This window comes from Cyanistes caeruleus, unplaced genomic scaffold, assembly GCF_971803275.1.
Source record: "Cyanistes caeruleus unplaced genomic scaffold, bCyaCae1.hap1.1 HAP1_SUPER_30, whole genome shotgun sequence".
Classification (NCBI taxonomy): domain Eukaryota; kingdom Metazoa; phylum Chordata; class Aves; order Passeriformes; family Paridae; genus Cyanistes; species Cyanistes caeruleus.
In genome coordinates, this window is record NW_028256295.1 from 2,782,937 (window position 1) to 2,807,037 (window position 24,101).

At 54.9% G+C, this 24,101-nt stretch overlaps 2 protein-coding genes and 1 non-coding gene across 3 annotated transcripts in view; 2 read left to right on the forward strand and 1 right to left on the reverse strand.

Annotated features, from left to right (window-relative positions):
- The window catches only part of LOC147645291 (uncharacterized), a 409,208-nt gene that overhangs the window by 222,180 nt on the left and 162,927 nt on the right, over positions 1-24,101 (forward strand). The window lies entirely within an intron of this gene.
- The window catches only part of LOC111922621 (uncharacterized), an 813,543-nt gene that overhangs the window by 211,243 nt on the left and 578,199 nt on the right, over positions 1-24,101 (forward strand). The window lies entirely within an intron of this gene.
- On the reverse strand, positions 13,266-13,456 carry LOC147645302 (U2 spliceosomal RNA). The gene has a single exon (XR_015282431.1). It is a non-coding gene; the product is annotated as a U2 spliceosomal RNA (small nuclear RNA).

Below are 24,101 nucleotides of genomic sequence, written 5' to 3' on the forward strand. Positions count from 1 at the left end.
TCCCCTTCCATCCTTTCTACTCCTCTTCCTACCTAACGCTAGCTCCTTCTCCTACTTCCATCCCTTCTCTCTCTCCTTCTTCATCCCTCCTCCTCCTCCCCCAGGAGCAGCGACACCCTCGGTGCCCCGTTCCCAAACCCCTCACAGCCCACGGCAGGAGCGGGGATGGAGCCGGGACAGGTCGGGATGGGCAGCGCGGGGCTCTCCGCTGCTCCCACCCGCTGGGGACGGGGGGAACCCGGCCCGGGGAAAAGGAGAGGGAAACTGGGAAAATTGGGGGCTGCAGATCCAACCTGGGGCTGGCTGGGGACCCTGGCTGGGGACTGCCAGCCCTTGGGGATCCTCTGGGGAGATGTGGGAGGGGGGAACACAGAGAGGGCTGGGGGATCCCAGGAGTGGCAGCACTGGCAGGGACTGGTTTGGACTGGGGTAACTGGAACCTTACTGGGGTAACTGGGAATCCTTGGGAATGAGCACAAGCATGCTGAGGGCAGCTGGGATATACTGGGAGTGTCTGTGACCATACTGGGAACAGCTGGAACCACAGTGGGAGAAACTGGGAGTGAGTGGGACCGTGCTGAGATGGACTGGGACTATTCCAGGGACAACTGGGATCATACCAGGAGGAACTGGGAAGAATTGCAACTATTCTGGGATCACACTCAACTGGGATCATACTGGGATCACAGTGAGAGCAGCTGGGTCCCTGCTGGCTGAGACTGGGATCCCACTGAGGGTGACTGGAATCATACTGGGATTGACTGGGAGTGGCTGGGAACAACTGGAATCATGCTGAGAGCAACTGGGAGGAGCTGGGAATGACTGGGAGCGTGCTGGGGCTGACTGGGATATACTGGGAGAGACAGGGAGTCCCAGGGATCACACTGGAGGCTACTGGGGTCACACTGGCACTGCCAGGGAGCAACTGGGGGCCACTGGCCTCATCCTGGGAGTAACTGGGATTAGACTGGGAGTGACTGGGATCAGACTGGGAGTTACTGGGATCAGACTGGGAGTTACTGGGATGATACTGGGAATGTGAAGGAAACTCAAAAATTGGGGAAAAAAAGCAGGATAAATTCAAGGAAAATGAAAGGGAAAATTCAGGGGAAAACCAGAAAAATATCAGGGTAAAATCCAAAAAAAATCAGAGAAAAATCAGGAAAAAATTGGGAAAAATTTGGGAAATACAGGGGTAAATTTGACAAAAAATTGGGGAAAACTAGGAAAAATTGGGGGGAAAAAAAGAGAAAACTCAAGGAAAAAAGGGAAAAATGGGGGAAAAATCAGGAAAAGAAAGTGGAAAAAATCTGGGAAAAATCAGGAAAAATCAGGAAAAATCAGAAAAAATGGGGAAAAAATCAGAAAAATAGGAAAAGAAGGAAAAATCAGGAAAAATCAGAAAAAATGGGGAAAAAATCAGAAAAATAGGAAAAGAAGGAAAAGTCATGAAAAACCAGGGAAAATTGGAAAGAATATTGGAGAAATCAGGAAAAAAACTGGGAAAGGACTTGGAAAAATTGGGGAAAATCCAGAAAAGAAAGAGAAATAAAATCTAGAAAGTAATAGGAAAAAAACCAGGAAAAATCAGGTAAAAACTAGGGAAATTTGAGAAGAAATTGGGAAAAAGCTAGAAACGATTTGGGAAAGGAAGAGAGAAGAATCAGGAAAAAATGGGAAATACATGAAAAAAATTGTGAAAAATTGTGAGAAATCAGGGAAAATATCAGGAAAAGAAAGCTGAAAAGACCCTGGGAAAAATCAGGAAAAATCAGGAAAAAATTAGGAAAAATGTTGGAAAAATGAAGGAAAACCCAGAAATATTTGAGAAAAAATTGCAAAAAAATAAGGAAAATAATTGGGAAAAAATCAGAGAAAAAATGTGGGGAAAAAAAAAATCAGTGTAAAATCAGGGAAACAAACAGGAAAAGGATAAAAAAATTTGGAAAAATCAGAAAAAAAATAATGAAAAAAACCAGGAAAGAACTGGAGAAAACCAGAAAGATTAGGGAAAGGAAAAGGGAAAAATCAGGGGAAAAAAATGGGATTAAAACAGGAAAAAGCACAAAAATCAAGGAAAAGCTTAAGAAAAAAAATGGGAAAAGATTGAAAAAAAATCAGAAAAATAAAAAATAATGAAAAAGAAATCATAAAAAAAAATCAGGAAAAAAGTCAGGAAAAATCAGGGAATAATGGGGAAAATCTAGAAAAATATTGAGCAAATATTGGGTAAAATCGAGAAAAGAGAGGGAAGAAACCTGGAAAAAATCAGGAAAAACCAGTAAAACAATTAAGAAATACAGAGAAAAATCAGGGACAAATTTTGAAAAAAATTGGGGAATAACCAGCAAGATGCTGCAAAAAGAAGAGGGAAAAATCAGGAAAAAGAGGGGGAAAATCAAGAAAAAAATTTAGGAAAAAATTTGGGAAAAAAACGGAAAAATCAGGAAAAGAAAGTGGAAGAAGACTGAGAAAAAAAAAGTGAAAAATCAAGGAAAAAAATAAACAAAAACTGAGGACAAGAAAGTGGGGAAAAAACTGGAAAAATGGGGGAAAAAGTGGGGAAAAAACTAGGAAATATCAAGGAAACAAACAGGAAAAATTCAGGAAAAATTAGGAAAAAAAGGGGAAATATTTCGACAAATCAGAGGGAAAAATCAGGAAAAATAGTTTGAAAAATATGTGAAAAAAATTGTGAAAAATGAGAAAAAAATAAGAAAAAGGGAATAAAACCTGGAAAAAAATTAGGGAAAGGAATCAGAAAAAACAATCAGAAAAAAATTGGGGGAAAATCAGGAAAAAAAATGGGAAAATCAGGGGAAAAAATCGGGAAAAAATGGGAAAAGCCAGAAAAATTTAAGAAAAAGTTGTGGAAAAGAAAAAATTTTGGGAATAGGGAAAAATCAGGGAAAAAAGTCAGGAAAAAAATGGGGAAAAAACTGGGAAAAATTCAGGGAAAAATGACGGAAAAATCAGGAAAATTAAGAAAAAAAAAAGAAAAAGAGAGAAAAAAATTGGGGAAAATGGGGAAAATCAGGAAAAAAAACTGGATGAAATCCCCCTATCCCATTTTTCCATGGAATTTTGGGAATTGCGTGCCTGGGAGGTTGTAGAAGAATTTCCAGACCTGGGAATCCGGGGAGTGGGGAAAGGTGGAATTGCGGATGAACTGGTCAAGATTTTTGGGAAGGTTGATGGCCTGCACCTCTTCCAGCTTCCAGAATGTTCGGATGAATCACACGCCTCTTTCTGGCTAGAAATCATGGGGAAATCATGGAAAAATCACAGGAAAGCTGTGATTCAAATTCATGGAGTTTTGCCCCCAAAGCATCCTTTTTTCCCCACCAAAATTTATATTTTTCCCCCCAAATTTCAATTTTTGAGATAATTAAATGGCAAAGATAATGGGAAATGGGGAAAAATAAGATAGAAATTGAAGAAGAATGGGGAAGAGTTGGGGAAAACTAGAAAAAAAGGGGGGGAAGAGAAAAATGGGAGGAAAAATGGGGGAAAATGGAGCCAAAACCGAAAAAAAAAATAGGGAAAAAATGGGATGGAAATGGAGGAAAAATTGGGAAACATGAGAGAAAGAAATGGAAGAAAATAGGGATAAAATTGTGGAAAAATTAGATAAAACCAGGATAAAAATGGGGGAAAAAATGGGGAAAACTGGGGTAAAAATGGGAATAAAAATGGTAAAAATGAGGCAAAAATGGGAGAAAAATGGAAGAAAATGGGGAAGACAGGAGAGAACATGGGGAAAAAACTGGGGGAAAATGGAGCAAAAATAGTGTAAAATGGGGAAATGGGGAAAAAAATAGATTAAAAATGGGAAAAAAATTGGGGGAAATAGGAAAACATGGGGAAAAAATTGAATAAGAACGGAGGAAAAATAGGAAAAAAATCAGGAAAAAATGGAGAAAACTGAGGAAAAATGAGATAAAAAAGGCAGAAATGGAGGAAAAAGGAAAAATATGAGGGAAAAGTTGGTGAAAAATAAAAATTAGGATAAAAATGACGAAAACTATATGAAAATAGGATAAAAATTAGGAAAATAGAGCAAAAATGGGGGAAAATGGGATAAAAAAGGGGAAAATTGGATAAAAATGTGGAAAAATGGGATAAAATGGAGACAAATTGTACTCTAATAGGGCATGACTGGGAGTGATTTCGTGATATCGTTTGGCGCAGAGGAAACTGGAGCCACACGGGGGGAGCAACTGGGCAATGCTGGGAGCAGCCACTGCCGGCACCGGGAGCCCCGAACCCCTTTCCCGGCCATGCCGGACCCGCATCCCCCCGGCCCCTTTGCCGGGGCTCTGCCGCCACCGCCACCGGGACCCCCCAAAAACACCTCCCGGGGACCCCCGGGGTGCCCCCGAGGGGCATCTGCGGCTCTGCTCTGGAGCCCTGCCATCCCCAAACATCCCCCCCAAAAACCCCAAAGCCAGGGAGCCCCGGGGGATTTGGGGCGAGCTCCCCCTCCCCGGGCACCTGCGGGATGGGGGGCGATGGTCCCGAAGGAGCTGCAGATGCAGAGAGCGGGGAGCGCAGGTGGAGCCTCCTCTGCCTGCTCCAGCTCTTCCTCCTCCTGCTCCTCCTCTTCCTCCTCCTCTGTCCCTCCTCTTCCTCCTCCTCTGTCCCTCCTCTGTCCCTGGGCGTGGTTCGGAGCCCTCGGGTGAGCGGGGCCGGGCCGGGCCACGATGGGAAAGGGCTGGGTCCCCCCCAAACCGAGCTGGGGGCAGCGGAGCTTTGGGGGAACAATGGGAACGGGGCGGGACAGGGGAACAGGGGGAGGTGGGAGCACTGAGGGTCCCCCAGTTCACCCCAGGAGCCCCAAGCCCCGTCCCAGCCCCCCCAGTTCCCCCCGCAGCCCCGGCTGAGGGGGGCTCAGCCCAGGAGCCGCCGTCGTTCGGGGCTCCCCCGAGTGCAGGAACGGGAGAGTTCCCGGCTCGGGGAGGCCCCAGCACAGGAGGGGATCTTGTCCCTCTTCCAGCGCCTTTCAGGGTCTTCAGGCCCTTCTCAAGAGGAGTTTTTCTCTTTTTCAGGTTTTTTGGGGGGGATCCCACCACTACAGGGGTGTTTTTTCCTCCCTATTTTAGGGTGTTTGTGCGGCCGCTGCCCCACAAGCCCCTTTTGAGGGGGGATCATGACGGCTTTAAGTGACATTTTTAGGGGTGTCCCCACCCCAAGCCCCTGTAGGGGATGTTTTGTCCCCCCAGGGTGGATTTTGGGGGTTCTCTCTACCATGGCCGCTTTAAGGGCCCCCGGTGTTGTTGGGTCCCACTGTAACTCCTCTTAAAAGGGCAACACCGCTCCCGTTGGTTCCGGCAGTGGAGCCCGGGAGGGGTTGGGGGTCCCGGGAGGGGTTGGGGGTACCTGGGTGATGCCAATGGAGATGATGGGGTCTTCATGCTGGGTGCAAACCTTTGTGAGGGGTTCCTGGGGATTTTCAGAAGTTCTGGGTGTTTTTGGGGCCATGGTGGTTTGTTGGGAGATCCCAAGGGGGTTTACAGGGGTCCTGATGGGGGAATTTGGGCGATCCCGGGGGTGGAATTTGGGATCTCAAGGCTGTTTTGGGGAACCTGCTGGTGATGGAGATGGGGACCCCATGACAGGTATGAACCTTCTCAATGTCTGTATGGGGTTTTGCGGTTTTGGGGAGTTTTTGGAGCATCCAGGGATGTGTTTGGGATCAGGGGAGGTTGGGGTGTCCCGGGGGCTTTGGGGGTTCTCAGCAGGTTTGGGGGTGCCTGGGCCATGCGGGTGGCAGTGCTGGGGACCCCGTGCCGGGTTTGAACCTTCTCACTGCGCACGGGCAGCGTCAGCGTGTTCAGGGAGATCCTGGGGGGCCCGGGGGGTCACCCCAAATCCCAGGGACCCCAAATGCTGAGGGACCCCTCGAACGGCCCTCGCCGCTGGATCTGCTGCAGGCAGGGGGGCACCAGCACTCGGCCCCCACCCTCCACCATCACAGGGGGGCTGTGGAAGAAATCTGGGGTGCACGGACAGGTCGGGTGGGACCCCCAAAGTCCTGGGGGAGGGGACACAGGGGGACTCACAGGAATTCCTGTCACAGGGGGATGAGGGGGAACCCAGGAAGAGTTCGGGGGGGCTGGAGGGGTCCTGGGGAGACCCCCAGGAGTCTTCTGGGGGGTGGGGAGGGCAAGGACCAGGGTGATCCCCAGGATGGGTTTGGAGGGGAACCGGATTGGGGCTCTCATGGCAGTGCGATGGGGAGATCTGCCCATGGAATTCCATGGGAATGGCATGGCAGTGAGATCCATCCACAGAATTCCCATGGGAATGGGACAGCAGCGGGATCCATCCATGGAGGTCCCGTGGGAATGGGATGATGTCTGAGATCCATCCATGGAATTTCCATGGGAATTCCCACATTCCCAAATTTTGCCTACCGATATCCCACATTCCCATTCCCATATTCCCATGGGATTTCCGCCCTCCCCACCTTTACACTCCAGCATCTCCTGCCCATATCTGACCTATTTCCGGAGACATTCCCTGCAGCTGTGAGCCAGGGAATTTGTTAATCCCTCAGCCTGGATCTCAGGGATCCCCATGGCGGTGCCACAGTTGCCATCGCAGCCCCACAGATCCCCCAGCCCCGGCTCCCCCCGCTCAGCCCCGCTCTGGCTGTGCCGCTGCTGCAGCATCTGCAGCTCCGCGCTGGCCCCGCCATTGGCGCCGCTCTTTGCTGCCCGCCAGTGGCAGCCCGAGGCTGCAGTGACGTCACCGGTCGCCGGGCAGATCCCGGCGGCGCAGGGCGGCCAAGGCGGAAGCGAAAGTGCCCGAGGGAGCGCGGGGGGACGGGACGCGGCAATTCCAGGGAATTCCCCTGGATCCCCTCCCGGGATCCCCCGGGACCCTCCTCGGCCGCGTACTGCGGGACCCCCGGGACAAACTGGGCTGAACTCCCGGGCCCTGCGCCCAAACTCTGCCTGGAACCCGCCGGCTTCGGCCCAAAGCGGGGGAAGCCCCGGGATCCGCGGATCCCATTTTTCCTGCGGCTGCGGCTCCCCAGCCCCGGCGGAGCAGGAGCGGGCGCTGGGAGCCCGAGCCCCGATTCCCAATCTCCTTCCCTCTCTCTCTGCTGCTCTCTCCCTCTCCTTTGGGTGATCAGAAATGCCAGAGCGGCTGGAGAGCCCCGTGCCCAGCTCGGCTTTCCCTGGAAAGGGAGGCCTGGGGGTGCGGTGCCCCGGGATGGCCGGGAATGGGGCTCCGGGGGTCCCCGGGCTGACGGAACCGGGGGATCCAGGGGCTGCCAGGGGAGGATCCCCGGGAAAGGGGGTGCAGGGCGCTGTTGGTGCAGGAGAAGGGGCTGCAGGGGGTCCCGGAGCTGGGCAAGGAGATGCGGGGGGGTCCCAGGGCCCAGGAATGGGGATCCAAGGGGGTCCCAGGGGGGCTCCCCAAAGCCCCTCCCAGGACACAGCAGGAGCTGGGTCAGGAGCTCTGGCAGAGACAAAAGGGGGTGAGCCCGGCATGGGGGGGACATGGGGGAGTCACAGGCGCTCCCGGGGGGGCAACACGACCCCCGGGGACCCCTCCTCTCCTTCTCCCACGTACCCCAACAGAGCCCCTAAATGGATGAGCAGAGCTCGGTGACTGCAGTATGAAACTTGTTCAGTGGCACAGGAGGATTTAGAATTGAGGACAGGGGAAGGGTTTAACCCAGCCTCCTGTTTGAACAGCCTGGAGAGGGGGCTGGGGAGAAACCCATGCCTGCATTGAATTGAGAGAGATCCAGACCCGGGCTTGGAGAGATTTGAGACACACCCACCTTTGGACTTTGCTGTCCACAACACCCTGTCACATAAAGGTAAAAGCTTACAAAAGAAAGGACGTGTAAAATCATGGTTTAGGACTTGTTACATGGGCTTAATGTAGCTAGCAGCTGGCCTGACAAGTTCCCATGCAAAAACATCTTGAGAATGAAAAGTTTGTTAACATAACAAACTATTCTTGGGGAGAAAAACAAGTGCACCTGTAGTAACAAGGGATCTGTCCCATGGGAATCAGTAGAAAAAGGATGTAAACATTGTTAGAGAGAAAAGTTTGAATTGACGTGTACACTCACCATTACCAACCAGTGAACTGAGTTCCCAACCAACTGGAATTAAGCACGGTGCCTTCTGATAACCATGTAAATATAAGCTGTGTGCAATAAAGCTTTGGCTATGGTGGAAGAAGAAACAGGTGTCATTGTCCATCTCTACTGCGACACACCCAAGCAGGACATCGGGTCCTGCCGAAGCAGTGGAAAGAAGCAGCTCTGGTGGCCAAGTGGCACGGCCCATTCCAAGTGTCCCTGAGCACAGAAACAGCCCCAGCACAGCTGAACACGGGGGGACCCCTCAGCCTCGGCTCAAGGGCTCTGCAGCCCCGCAGATTTGGATTTCCCGGCTGCAGCAGGAGGATGGGAGCCGCCCCTGAGCCTGCACTGAAGGCAAGGCAGCAGCAGCCAGGGCTCCCCAGCGGGGGAAGCCCCTGGGGCTGCCCACAGATCCTCTGCTGAAATCCTCGGCCTGGGCACCCTCCTTTGGCATCTCCAGCCCCTGCGGGACAATCCTGGCTGGCACTGCTGGAGCTTCAGGGCTTTCTGTGCCTGCCCTCGCCACAGCTGCTGGGGAAGGCACCGGGAGAATTCCACTCTGGCTCTCAATTACACTCACACTCTGGGCTGGCTGGGATTAGAGTATTGGAAAATAGACCAAGTGTAAAATTATTTTTTATTTGATTTCTCCAGTCAGGCTTGGTTTGCATTTGCCTTGGGGAAAGGAATTTTAAAGGGTTTTTTTACGGGATGTTCCACCACTCAGCAGAGATGAGCTTAACATCTCAACAGACTGGGAACAGCCCAAAAGATTCCCACAAAGACAACGACAATCAACAAAACATCAATACCCAGCAGCAAACATCAACCAACATCTACCCCAGACACTGCCCTGGCACAGCTGGAGACACCTGGTCTGGAAAAGGCTGAGCAGGAAATCCAGGAGTGCAGACCTAATTCACATCAGAGGCACAGAAATCCGGGTGCAACAGGAAACCAAACACTAAGGACTCCACAACTTGGAAACAATTAACACTAAACCAATGGATTTCTATGGGTTCAGACTGAATAAAGTTTAGGAAATATCTAGTAAAACTCACATGTCATGGAATGATTTTTTCTGCACATGCAGACTATGTGTGGTTGAAATGATTCTGTTCAGAATCAAGTCATGCCTTATTTCTCTAAAGACATTGTTGGAGAGTTTTTGCTTTTCACAGTTTCAGTGAAAGGATTACACCATTAGAAGAATTTTTTGCAATAATTCTACTTTTCTGTTGTCAGTTCTGCTTGGGCCAGGGGTGTGAGAATCAGTTTTTGGTCAGAGAAGAAAACGAAAATACTTGATTTCTTTCTAATTTTTGTTTTTATGTTTGTGCGTGGCTCTTAGTGATGGCAAAATTATGGTATGGGTTTTTCCATGTTCACCTTTAAGCTGCATTTTGAAAACCAGAAGACCTTGAAATGAGGCCCTTTAAAATGTAAAGAGTTAGTAGAAAATTGTTAAAAAAAACAAAAACAAAAACAAGCAGATGGGGGAGGGAGCCCTCCATGTGAGTCATCCCATGGCTCCCCTGGAAGAGAAGCTTCATTCCAGGCAGCCAGCAGAGGAGCTTTAGAAATGCAAATTAACACCTCTGGGGCAAAGCCTGGACAATGTACCAGGGTGTTCCTGCCTGGGGGAAGAATTGGGCTGAATTCTCTGCCCCTCAGCCCAAGCTCTGCCTGCTGGCACAGGGGTAATTTGCACAGCTAAAGGCAGATCCCATGGTGAGGATATCTGACTGCAGCAGAAATCGGTTAAGCTGCAGAGGAAAACTGCAAATGGACAATGTTGTGAAAATTTCACTATAAAAAATGGGGGAGAATCATCCCACTCCCCACCCCAACTTGTGCTCTCACTTTCTATGTTATATAGGGTGAATTAGAGCACTGGGGTTTTTTTGCTACCCCAAGGGAAATCAGTTGGGAATCCAAGTACGTGCTGATTTAATTAGAGAAAAGCCAAAAATTGATGCAGCCCTGGCTTGAGGGAGCACCCAAAAATGGGGAAAATATGAACAGCCACCAGAACAAATCCTGCAACACCATGGGCCAGCCCCTGGGAACCCTAATGAATTCATATCAGGAGCCAGAGAACCCATTTATCATTTCCATGATATAATTAGATTACAGGATGTCCTCAAAATAATACCCAACCAGACAGCTCCAGTTCCTGACTTTCTTCACAATCAATCCACCCAGATGAGGAATACAACATTTCACCATGGGATAGAGTCACATTATCTTTTAGCAGAAAAAGGAGGCAGAGTTTGTGGAAAATTAAATGACTCAAACTGCTGCTGGCAAATAGATCACAAAGGAAAAGTGGAGAAACAGATAACAAAGGATATAAGAAAAATGTAATGTACTGGTCCAAATGTAGAAAGGATGGGCATGGGCAACTTTTTTGTGGTTCCCTGGCAGACCATGGGTTAAACGAATGCAGTTTCTCCTCTTATGTTCTACAGCAACTCTCATCTTTTCACCATGCACACACCTTGCTGAGTGCAGCTCATTGAGTAGCTGAGCAAGGGGATGCAGGGGGCAGCCAGGCCTCCTGAGCCACAAACGCCTACAAAAGGACAGAGAATGAGGGCACTGAGAGCAATCCCAAAATCAAAGAACACCCAGGAAGAAAAAACAGAGCCAATGAGTGAATCTGCTTGCAGATAGGGCCACGGACTTGCACAAAAGGAAGCAATGGGAAAAAGCCTCAGTTTCAGAAAATGTTACTAATTGACAAGGACCGCTGCTCTGACAAAGTCCCGCTAAATTCCTGAACTTCCAGAAGAACAAAGACTTAACAGAGCCATCAATATCGGATGTCCTACAAAAGTGGTGGGTACATATTAACCGGGACATGCAGGAGGCAGATGGGGAAGTCTGAACCTTCCAAGCACCTCCGCCAGTGGGGAAAGGGACAGGGACACGCGGCCGGGAAAATCAGGACAAAAACGAGGCCGCGTCCTCCAGCAGCTGGAGAGAGCGCACGGCAAATGCCCCACGGCCTCTCCCTTTGGGCAGCAATAAAGTCACTCTCACACCGCTCCTCGGGCTCCTTTGGCCACACAAACCTCTGGCGCCGGGAATTTTCCCGCCCGGCCCCGGGCACAGCGCAGCCACCTCCGGGCTACCGACACGAAGCGGGACGAGCCAGCGCTGCTCCGGCACCGGCTCCTGCCGAGGCCCCAGCGGGAAGGAGACCGCGGGCAGCCGCTCCCGCAGCGCCCTCACGCCGGGGCCAACACGGGCCGGCCACGGCACAAGCCACCCGCCACAGCCCCCTGCCGGGCCCGCAGCGAGCCCCGAGCCCCCGCAGAACCGAGCGCGGCTCCCACCTGCGATGGCTGGGGCCGCCTCCGAGCTCCGCCGCCGCCTCACCGGGCTCCGGCCGCTGCCGCCGCTGCCGGGCCCGCACAGACGCTCCAGCAATGGCGGCTCTCCTGCCCCACGGCCCCTGTGGGGGCGCCAGCGGGGCCGGGCTTGTCCCCGCTCTGCCCAATCAGCGCGCGCCAGAGCCACGAGTGACGGCAGCAGCAGCCAATCGTAGCCAGCGGCGGGCTCTGCACACGGCACAGCCCCGCCCCGCGCTCTCAGGGCCCCCCGGGCTGTGTGAGGGGAAGGGCGGAGATGAGGAACAGGCCTGGAACGGGCCCGGCCCGAGCCGCCATTGAGCTCCGAACACAAACAAAGTTCTCCGCAGCTCCCGGCCCGCCTTTCCCTGCCCTGGGTGTTCGGTGGCTCCGGCTCAGCGGGAAGCCCTGGAGCCTCACTTCTCCCAGCGCTAATTAGGTGCCTCAGTGCATCGCTCGGATTTTCACCTAAAAAGGTAAACTGCCCCAAACCCCTGTGGATGAGTGGGGGAGGAGAGAGATTTCTGGCAGAAAACTCCAAAAACTCAGAGCAGGATCATGAGAAGTAAATGAAGACCCTTAAAACCAGCTTCCCCCACCCCTCCCTCCTCCCAGCTTCGCCTCCTCCCCCGGCAGTGCAGGGACACAGGGAATGGGGCCATGGTCACTCCATCCCCCGGGGCTTTTCCCGCTGCTCAGGGACAGGAGTCGTTCCCCTGCTGCACCCTGGGCTCTCTCCCACCGGAGACTTCTCCAGGAACTTCTCCAAGCTGAGTCCATCCCATGGGGAACAGCCCCTCACAGTGCTGCAGCGTGGGTCACTCTGCCACGGGGTCAGTCCTTCCAGGACAGGCGGCTCCAGCGAGGGCCCCTCTGTCCACAGGTGTCCCCCGGGGCCACAGCCTCATCTCAGGCATTGCCCTGCTCCGGCATGGGCTTCTTCAGGGGCTACGGGTGGATCTCTGCATCCTCGTGGCCCTCTGCATCTGATACCTCCATCTTTGGATCCATCCAGGGATTGGATCTGCTGAACACAGAGGAAACTTCCAGAACCTTCTCTCAGAACCCAGCCCTGTAGAAAGCCCAGCTATCAAAAGCAGGCTGTGCAAACCTAATACAGCCCAAACAGTAGGGACACAGATAGCCAGCAGCTCAGGTGCACCCCAAAATGGGTATCCAGATGTGCAGGGGCTCAGGTGTGCCCAGAAATGCGGCCCCAGGTGTAGGAGTAAAAACGGGTTTGCGGTGAGATACTTCTCCAAGCCAGGCTGCGCTTGGGATAAGCACTTTATATTTAGGTAGAGGGTGGAAGAGATCCATTTACGCTGACAGCCACAGCATAAACGTGCTCAAAGAGGGAGAGAGAAAGCGGAAAGGGGAGGCTGAGAGCATGAGGGCAGAAGGTAATTAAAGGGGTAGAGAGAGAGGGGCAAGAGGGGGTAAGAGAGCCTAAGAGGTTAAGAAGTAAAGAGAAGTTAAGTAAGAGAGCAAAGTTCTTGTTTGGCAGGAGAATGCAGGAGCGAGGCTGAGTGCCGATGGCAGGGCTGTGAGCGCGATAGAGCCGCGATAGAGCCGCGATAGAGCCGCGATAGAACGGCACTCGATGGCCACGGGCGATCGCTCGGAGCCCTTTGTGAGCGCGGCGGGGCCGGTGGGGGGCAGCGCTGGCGGTAGCGGGGATATCGCGATAGAGAAGGGTCCGGGGCTGAGCCGCAGCGCGGGGATGTCGCGATTGAAACCGGGCGGTCTCGACTCGAAAGAAAAGCTCAGTCTATTTTTAACCCATTAGGTGACCCCGAGCGGGGTGCACCGCTCCCGGAGGCTCTGCAATACCGGGACGATGCGCGGAGTGGAGGGAGCAAGCTCCGGGTCCAACTCCCGAACCCAAAAATCTGTTTAATATGAAGTCCTCTCATCGAGGACGTATCAGATATTAAACTGATAAGAACAGATACTACACTTGATCTTAGCCAAAAGGCCGAGAAGCGATGCGGGACTTCCCACCCCGCACCGATCCCACCCGGATCTGCCTTTGAGCATCTCACGGCCACCCCCGCGCCGCCCCCGCAGCTGCTCCGGGCAATTCCCGGCCTCTTTCCGCGCTTCCTCCCGCATTTCCCTCTCGCGTTCCGCCCGGTCCGGCCCCACTGAACCCCGAAACCTCCCAGAAAACATTCTCCCAGCGTGCCTTTCTCGATAAATCTGCATAACCCCGCCTCTCACCCCGGCAGCGCGGGAAGTTTCAAACGGGACAGCGGAAGCCTGGGAGAATTGGGGAAAATTCGGAATTTTTGGGAGTCTTGGCTACCCCTGGTGAGACCAGCGAGGATGAGGAGGCGGCGGGTCCTGCCGGGGGTCGCTCTGGGAGGTGTTTCCTCGGCACACCTGCGCGGGTGTCTCCTGGAGGAGAGGAGGGGCTGGGTGGGAGCTGGGGGAGCACCTGGAGACACCCGGAGGCACCTGAAGGTACCCGGAGGCTCCCGGAGGCACCTGGAGGCTCCCGGAGGTACCCGGAGGCTCCTGGAGGCACCTGGAGGCTCCCGGAGGCACCTGGAGGCTCCCGGATGTACCTGGAGGCTCCCGGAGGCACACGGAGGTACCTGGAGGCTCCTGGGCACGCGGCGCTGCTGAAGGAGGCGCTGAGGGAGCAAAGCCTTGTGCTGAAGCAGCAGCGGAGTGGGTGCGATCCTTTTCTACCCAATTTCATGTTCCCGGTACCCTCAGTTCCATCCCGGTTCTTTCCAAGTGCCTCCCCGATATATCCTCGTGACGCCGGCAAAAAGAGCGGGCGGTGAGAGGAGAAAGAGTTTGAACACAGGCAGAAACCTTCCTTCCATAAGTGCCTGTTTAAATGGAGGAGGAACCCCCTTGACGGGCGATTCTCAGAGCTTCGATCACGCATTTTTCATTACTTCTCCGATTAACGGGAAAACACCATTTCCCTTCATTTTCGCTTCAGAGAACAGAAAGGCGCGGGGCCGGGAGGGCTGATAGAGGCACCGGCCCTGGCAGGGACCCCGCCGGGGATCGCGGAGCTCCCGGGCCGTGCCCGCCGCCCTCACCGGGGCCGCCATCGCTCCCTGAGGGAGGCGCCGCCATGAGGGGAGGGCGGGGCCGGTATCGGTGACCACGCCCATTGTGGGCGGGGCAGGTGCCGCCCCCGGCAGCGGCGCGGGGATGGCGGCGGAGGAGCCTCAGCAGCCGCAGCCGGAGCCGCTCGGCTGGACGGTACCGGCGGAACCCCCTCACACATCCCCATCCCGCCACCCGCGGGATGCGGTTCCCCGGTTCTCCCACGCGCCGCGGCCTCGCTCCTCGCGGGAGGGCCTCGATCATCCCGGCAGCGCCTGGACCGACCCCAGTTCCCCGGACCCACCGCCGGAATCCCCCAAAACCGCCCCGATCCCTCCGCGCCTTCCCCGCCCTCCCCCCTCAGGACTCTCTCGGGGGGACCCCGGTGGGCCGGGGAGCCGCTCGGGACGCCCCCGGTGACCCCCGGTGTCCCCCAGACGTGAACTGCCTGGCCTACGACGAGTGACCATGGCGCAGCAGGACTGGATCCAGCAGGAGGTGGGGAAACCCCCGCCCCAAATCCTTCCCTGGAGCCCCTCCGGCCGCGCCCCGCGGGGGTCCCGAAGCCCCCCGAGGCCGTGACCCCCCCCCGTGGCTTGCCCCCTGCACCCCAAATCGCAGTGCAGAACCCGCTGGTCTCGGAGCGCCTGGAGCTCTACAGGGAGTACGCCGAGGATGACCACGTGTACCAGGAGAAGATCAAGGTGCGGCACTGGGGGGCACCGGAACATACTGGGGGGACACTGGGATAGCAGTAGGGGACTGGGAACTGCTCTGGGACACTGGAATGGGGCTGGGCGAGGCACTGGGAGATACTGGGAAGCACTGGGACATACTGGGGTCAGATTCGGAGCTGCTCTGGGACACTGGGATGGGCCTGGGAGGAGCTGGGACACACACTGTGAAACTGGTGGTGGCACTGGGACATACTGGGAACAGCACCAGGGTGGGACTGGGAGCTGCTTTGGAACCTGGGACGGGGATGGACACAGCCCAGGGATACTGGGAGGTGCTGGGAACAGCACCAGTATAGGACTGGGAGGCACTGGGACACCAGGCCAGGGCTGTTTGTAGCTGGGCTGTCCTGGGGCTGTACTGGGGTTGTCCTGGGGCTGTCCCCGTGCCCCCCCCCCCCAGTGTCCCCATGGACCCTGCCACCCCCAGGATCCACTGCAGAAATATTCCTACATCTGCAAGAGGCGGCTGGACAGGAACTGCTTCTACTGCACCTGAAGGTACTGCTGGGGGACAGGCAAGAGCTGCAGCGGTGCGGACCCCCAGGGACCCCCAGAAACAGCCCCAGGGACCCCGAAGAAACAGCCCTAGAGACCTCCCAGAAACAGCCCCGGAGACCCCCAAAATACTCCCAGAGACCCCCAAAAATACTCCCAGAGACCTCCAGAAACACCCCAGGGACCCCAAAAATACCCCCAGGGAACAAAAAACACTCTGAGAGCCCCAAAACTCCCAGAGAGCGCCCAAAACACCCAGAGACTCCCTAAAGTCCCTAGAGACACCCCCCCCCCAACTACCCGGAGACCTCCCCCAAAAGCCCCAGCCTCCAAAACACCTTGAGAACCCCCCCCCCCCCAAACACCCCTGAGCCCCCCCCCCAATCCACCCAGAAATTGCTCCCGAGCCCCCCTGGGCTGTTCCCACCATCGTCTGGTTCCCTCCTGGTGCCTTCAAGCCCCCTCCCCAGAGCCCTTGGGGAGCCCCCGATGCCCCCCCAAATTAAAGGAGGTGTCAGCACGGAGCAAGGAGGAGCTGGTGGCCCAGGGCTTCACCGAGTTCACCACTGGGGACTTCCACAACACAGTGGGGCTCGGGAAGCGGCTTTGGCATGTTTAGAGGGCTCTAGGGGGGTCTGCAGGGGTCAGGAACCCCCCAAACCCCTCAGAGACACTTCAAGCACCCTCCCAGTTGCCCCAACCCACCCAGGATCCCTGTAACCTCCTCCCAATCCTTTCCCAGCCTCCTCAGGATCCACCAAAAATCCCTCCTCTTCCTCTCAGGATCCCACAGCCCCCTCCCAGTTGCCCCCCACTGCCCCAGGACCCCCAAACCCTCTCCCAGTCCCTTCCCAGTCCCACTAGGACTCACCAAGACCCCTCCCAGACTCTTCCAAGCACAAAGAACCTCATCCGAGCCCTTGCTTTTCCAGCCCGTCCTGACTCACTCAGATCCCTCACAGTTACATCCAGCACCCCCAAAATCCCTCCAGGTTTCCACCAGGATCCCCGGAACCCTATCCCACCCTCAACATCCTTCAAACCCCTTCTCAGCCATCCTAGGCACCTGACTCCCTCTCCCAGTTTAAACCAGTCGCTCTCAAACTCCCTCCCAGTTACTCTCAGCACTCCCCAATCCCTCTCCAAGCCCCCCCAGTGCCTCCCCCGCTGCCCCCGGCGCTGTGGGGGCCGTGCCGTGCCCCAGTGCCGGCTCAGGGGGTGCTCCAGGCTGCCGTGCTCCACCTGGCAGCTGGAGCTGAGCCCGCATTGCCGGGGGCGGTTTCCAGCAGCACCAGGAGCTGCTGGCTGCAGTCCCCGCTGGGGAGCACGGCAGTGGCCAGCACGTGGCCCGAGAGCTGCTGCTGGCCCTGGGAGCAGCTCAGCTGGATGTGGGCAGGGGAGAAATCCATCCCGGAGCAGAGCAGGCGGCCGGGGCCGGGCTGGGAGCTGGAGGGCACCAGGGAGATGGAAACGCTGGGGGCACTGGGAGAGAGCGGAGACACACTGGGATCAGCTGGGGGGGCACTGGGAGAGAGAGGAGAGGAGTGGTTTGGCATTGAGAGGGACTGGGAATGGACTGGGAGAGAGTGGGAATGGACTGGGAGGGACTGGGAATGGACTGGCTGGGACTGGGGTGGCGCTGAAAGAGATGGGAGTGGATGCGGGGGCACTGGATAAGAGGGTGGAGGTCTGGGACTGAAGTGAGAATGAACTGGGAGTAGACTGGAAGTGGAATGGGAATGGGATAAGAAGGAGTGTGAGGGACTCTGGGGCCTCTGGGCAGGACTGTGGTGGCACTGGGAGGGGCTGTGGTGGCACTGGGCGGAACTGTGGTGGCACTGGGCGGAACTGTGGTGGCACTGGGGGGGACTGTGGTGGCACTGGGAGGGGCTGTGGTGGCACTGGGCGGGACTGTGGTGGCACTGGGCGGGACTGTGGTGGCACTGGGCGGGGCTGTGGTGGCACTGGGCGGGACTGTGGTGGCACTGGGCGGGGCTGTGGTGGCACTGGGCGGGACTGTGGTGGCACTGGGAGGGGCTGGGAATGAAGCGCGCGGCACTGGGAGGCCGGGTCCAGGGCGGGCACTCGGCTCTGTGGATCTGCCTAGCAACTGATGAGTCATCCATGAGCCGCGCTCTGATTGGCTGATGGGTGTCAAATCCACGCAGGCGTCGAGATGAACAGGCGGGGGCACTAGGAATAACTGGGTTGGACTCGGAGAGACTGGGACGAACTGGGAGAGCCACGGGAGCCCCTGGGAGGGACAAGAGGCCCCGGGCATGGGCACAAGGAAGGCTGAAGGCTCTGGGGTGATTCCCAGGGAGGTTTAAGGGACAGGGCTGGGCCCCTCTCTGTGCCCCGCGAGCAGCGGCCCGGCCAGAAAAGTTCAGGAGCAGAAGGAGCTATTTCTCAAGACTGATTTTAATTCTCATTCTCCTGTTCTGATTTGCTCAGTCCTAAGTTCAATTCATTTTCCCATGTTGGGCTGTTGTGCCTGTGATGGTGATCTCTGAGTGACCTCTCCCTGCCCTTGTCACAGTCCAAGAGGACTTGGATTTGTTTCAGTTCAGTGGAATTCATGGTGATTTTGGGGGAGCTGGAGCAAAGCAGCTGGAAACCACAGTGGGCTTGACAGGGACTGAACCAGGGCAGGAGCTGGGACTACCTCGAGTGAGCTTTCACAATGTGAACCTTCGTGGGGTCTTTGTAAGGGAATTTTGTTGAATTTTTACATTCATTATTTAAAAGCAGAGTCACAAGTGGAGCTCCACTTTCAGCTTGAAATGAGGGAATGAAACATGAGTGATGGGACTTCCATAACCTCAGGCTGTTCCTTGATGTTTGACACTAGCTTTGGCAGTGTGAAGCCATTCAGCAGCAAGTTCTGTCCCACCCACTGGTTTCTGGCTCAGAGCTAGGCCACACAGTGTCACAGCGCGCTTCTGGATTCCTTGAGGCCCAGTAGTGTCACCGTGGCCCCTTGGCTGCATGAGGCCACTATGTGGTGCAGAGTGCCACAGTGTTCTCCTTGGTTGTGCATTGAGCCCTGGTCACGCCAGATCCTGCAGTGTCACAATGGGCCTTTGGTTCCATGAGACCCCGGTATCACAAAGGCCCCTTGGTTCCATTTGGCCCCACAGCACCACAATGGACCCCTGGTTCTATAGGGCTGCACAAGGTCACTGTGGTCCTCTCAGTTCCATGAGGCCCAACGGTGTCACAAGGGCCCCTTGCTTCCCCAGAGTGTCCCAATCATCACGGAATGGCAAAATCCAATTGGTTGGAAAAGACTTTTGAGATCATAAAGCCCAAGCAATACCCTCATACCACCCTGTCACCCAGACCATGCCACTAAGTGCCACTGGAGAGGGACAGTGACTCCTCCACTTCCCCTCTGGCCAGCCCATTCCAATTCCCAATCAGCCTTTCTGGGAAGAACTCCTTCCTATTGTCCAGCCTAAACCTGCCCTGGTGCAGCTCAAGGCTGTGTCTCCTTGTCCTGCCCTCCAGCAGATCCCCACTTGCAGCCAGCTTGGTGTCATCTGCAATTTGTGAGTGCTGGACTCGACCCCCTCAGCCAGACCCTCAGTGAAGATATTAACCAGGCCTGGGCCCAGCACAGATCCCTGGGGACACCACCAGGGACTGGACACCAGCTGGATGCAGCACCATCCCCACCACTCTCCGGGCCCGGCCTCCAGCCAGTTCTGCAGCCAGCAAAGAGTGCTCCTGTCCAAGCCGTGGGCTGCAGCTTTTCCAGGGAATGCTGCGCCTCTCCATGTCCAAGGCCTTGCTCAAGTCCAGCTCGACACATCCAGAGCCTTTCCCGCACCCACCAGGCGGGTCAGCTGGTTATAAAAGGAGATCAGGTTGGTCAGGCAGGACCTGCCCCTCCTAAAGCCACGCTGGCTGGGTCTGAGCCCTGGGCCATCCTGGAGGTGCCGTGTGATGGCACTCAAGGGGATCTGTTCCAAAACCTCACCAGGCACCGAGCTCAGGCTGACAGGCCTGCAGTTCCCCAGAGCCTCCTGCCAGCCCTTCTTGGGGATGGGCTCACACTGGCACCTCCAGTCCTCTGGGACCTCCCCAGTGAGCCAGGACTGATGAGGAGAAATGATGGAGAACAGCTTGGGGAGCTCATCCACCAGCTCCCTCATCCCCCTAGCATGGATCCCATCCCATCCACCTGTGAGCATCTGAGTGGCTCAGCAGGTCTCTGACTGCTTCCTCCTGGATTACAGGGGGCTGTTCTGCTCCCTGTCCCCATCTACCAGCTCAGGAGAACACTTGTCCTGAGGAAATCCTGTCTTAATGTTGAAAATTGAGGCAAAGAAGGAGTTAAGTACCTCAGCCTTTTCCTCATCACTGGTAACCATATCCCCCCCAATAAGGAATGGAGGTTGTCCATAGCCTTCCTTTTGCCATTCATGTATTTATAAACACATATTTATTATCCTTCACAGAAGCAGCCAGGTTAAGCTCTAATTGAACTTTCACCTCTCTACTTTTCTTTCTGCATGACCTAATGACATCCTTAAACATTTCCTGAGTTGCCTGCCCCTCTGTGCAAAGGTGATGCACTCTCATCTTTTCCCTGAGTTCCTCCAAAAGCTCCCTGCACACCCAGGTTGGTCATTTTCCTCACCAGCTCATTTTTTGTCACAGAGGGACAGGCTGTTCCTGCTCCTTCAAGACTTTTCTTGAAGTGTGTCCATCCTTCCTGGAATCCTTTGTTTTAAAAGGCTCTTTCCCTTAGAAAAACTCAGTAGCTGATTTAGTACTCCCCAAATCTGCATCCTTAATCGGCTGAAGTCTGCTCTTCCTAAATCCAGTGTAGGAGTTTTGTTGATGCCCCTCCTTCTTTCACAGAATATTTCAAAACTCAATGATTTCAAGGCCACTGTACCCCAGGCATGCTCCAACCCCCACATCCCCCAGCAGCTCTTCTCTGTCTGTGAACAGCAGGAGAGACAGCTTTCCTTGGCAGTGGGAAGAGAAGGAAACCTCCCCAAAGTGCAGCTTGCCAGGTTCAGCCTGGAGGGGAGGAGAAAGAAAAGTCCCTGCCAGGGTAGAATTTTGGTGCAGGAGGTGTCCCAGTGTGAGACTGGACCATGCCATGGCTGAGTGTGCCAGGAGCCGGCAGTCAGTGGGGCCCAGGGATGCTCCAAGGGACTTGGAGTTTTGCTTCTGACTCCTTGAGCAGCTTCTTCAACCTTTTCTCAGTGCCTGAGAGTCCTGGACTCAGCCCCAAATGCACCCTGGGGTTCATTAAAATACAGAAAGCCTTGGGGCTCTTTCTCTTCCTTCCACTGTCTTCAAGTCCAAGGCTTGTGCAGCTGCTTGGAGTCAGCTTGGAGTTCTGTTAAGGAGGAAGATTTGAAAATCCACCTTTTTTTTTTGATTTTTTTTTTTAAATCAAGGGTGTATTATTTTCTAGTTGAGAGAAGAGGTGACAGAAGCATTCGCCAAGTGATCCTAATGCTGAATGTCTCCTTAGGAGGTCTGGTCACAGAGAAGAATGAGCTCATTCTGGGCTGCCCCTGTTTGGACAACCTGCTCCTCACCCCGAGCCTCAGCATGTCTGACATCGCCCACCTGGGACTGACATCCCAAAACATTGAAAACATTTATCAACTTTTCTTTATCATTAAAATCTAATTAATTAATTAAAAAAAAATATAATAAGATTATTATGTATTTTTATAACCTTGTTTTTATATTTTTATAAAAGAATTGAAACATTTTTAGGAACGAAACCCGTTATTGATCCTTGCTTCTAAGTACCACAATCCCCTTCTTTAATTAATTGACCACTCTTTCACCCTCTTTATGCTCATTATTCCTATTTTTAATCCTTTGATCATCATTTTTTAATTATTCTCAGACAGGGTAAAAGGGACCACTTTGGGGTCCATGGGGACTTTTCTGAGGAACATTTGGGGCAGTTTTGGATCTGGGTAGGGAATTTAGTGAGAATTTGGGGGTCTGGAGGGCACTTGGGAGAGCCGGGAGGGCACTTGGAGGGGGACTTGGGGATTCTGTGGGACAATTCGGGGTCCGGGGGAGCACTTGGGGGTCCAGGGGGGCACTTGGAGGTCAGGGAGGGGAATCTGGGGGCCCTTCAGGGTCCGGGCGGGCACTTGGGGGGCTGTAACAGGGAATCTCTGGGCCGCGGGGGATGATGGGAGTTGTAGGCGCCAGTATAATGAGGCTTAATGGGGCCGCGGAGCATGACGGGAGTTGGAGGCTCAGCGCCAATGGGTTCCGGTGAGGCGCGGGGCATGACGGGAGATGCAGTCCCGGCTGGAATAGCGCTCTATGGGCGCCGCGGAGCATGATGGGAGCTGTAGTCCCGGAAGTGGCTCGGAAGGCGCGTTCGGCGGTGTGGGGAAGCGCTTGGAGAACACTTCTGCGTCCAAGTCGTGGCTGCAGGTGCTTGGGGCGAATGTACACGGCTCGGGAGCACTTGGGGGGAACCTGGGGAGCTGTGACCGGGCTCTTTAGGGCGCGGGGCACAGCAGGAGGTTTGGGCGCGGAACTGTGTTGTGGGATGATGGGAGATGAATTCCCAGGAGTGGCTGGAAGGGGAATCTGTGGGGTCGGGAGCATTTGGGGATCCAGGGACACTTTGCGGGGTCCCAAACGGGCACTGAGGGGGCACTCGGGGATCCTGAAGGGTCTGGGGGACACATGGGACCTATGGGGGTCGATCCCGGGGTTCTGGGGAGCGCAGGGCATATTCACAGCTCTTCACAACCTGGTCTCAGTTGCCCCCTGCAAGCTCCTACTCACTGCCAGTCTGATCCCAGTATGATCCCAGTATGATCCCAGTATGATCCCAGAATGATGTCAGTACACAGCCAGTGCAATCTCAGCCACTGCCAGGATGATCCCAGTCCAAACCAGTCCCTGCCAGTGCTGCCACTCCTGGGATCCCCCAGCCCTCTCTGTGTTCCCCGGTCCCACATCTCCCCAGAGGAGCCCCAAGGGCTGGCAGTCCCCAGCCAGGGTCCCCAGCCAGCCCCAGGTTGGATCTGCAGCCCCCAATTTTCCCAGTTTCCCTCTCCTTTTCCCCGGGCCGGGTTCCCCCCGTCCCCAGCGGGTGGGAGCAGCGGAGAGCCCCGCGCTGCCCATCCCGACCTGTCCCGGCTCCATCCCCGCTCCTGCCGTGGGCTGTGAGGGGTTTGGGAACGGGGCACCGAGGGTGTCACTGCTCCTGGGGGAGGAGGAGGAGGGATGGAGGAGGAGGGATGAAGAAGGAGAGTGAGAAGGGATGGAAGTAGGTGAAGGAGGTGGGGTTATGGAGGAGAAGCAGGAGGAAGGATGGAAGAGGAGGAGCAGGAGGAAGAAAAGAGACAAAGGAATATCATGGAAAGAAGAAGGAACCTCAAGGTCGAGCACTCCCTGAATTCACAGCCCCTCGCCTGTGGGATCATCCACCCCCATATTCCACAGGTGACCGAGGAAGGGGGAGCTCAGCCCAGATATCCTGGGGGATCCCTGGGTTGGGTTTTTTGGGGGGGATGATTGGAGAAAGAAGAACTCCAAAGCTGAATGGAAAATGCCCCTGGGGGGGACCTCAGGGGGTCCCAGCATCACTAAGTGAAGAGATGGGAACAGGAGGAACTTTTCAGATTCCTGGCACTTCCAGCAGCCTGAGGAGGGCAGGGACCGAGTAGACAGGGGACCCCCAATACAAGCGTGACCCCCAGCAGCTGGGATGGGGGGAACCTCTGAACACCAAGGTTCTCTCCCCAGAGATGGGGAACTCCTGGGAGACATTTTCAGGGCTGAATCTTGATGTTTTGGAGGTTTTTATGGGTAGCTTGTGATTTCTAAAGATGGACTTGGGCAGGAGGAACCCCCTATTCCAATGTTCTCATGAACTGTATTTTTCCTCAAACCAGGATTTCCCATTCCCAAACCTTGTCCAGATGGAGGAGGAGGCTGCGAGGAAGAGGAAGATGCCCCAGGACACCCAGGCAGGTGAGGAGGAAGTCAGTGCCCCTTTCCCCCTCTCTCCTGCTCCATCTCCCAGCCCAGCCTGGCCCCCGGCTGCAGGACAACCCCGCTGCCGACGCCGTCCTGCCGGGGACGCACTGGGGGGATCTCCTTCCCCTTCCCTCTGGCACGGAGGCAAATCCCATCCTCTCCTTGTCCTTCCTCCCCCAGACAAGGAGCTGAGGATGGAGACCAGGGAGGACAAATCCCCACAGCAGAACCTCGTGGAAGAGGCCGTTTTGAGCAGCTCCACAGCACAGGAATCCAATGGGGAGGAAAATCCCCAGAGATCCCGCAGGAGGAGGGGCTCCAAACCCATCCCAGGGTGCT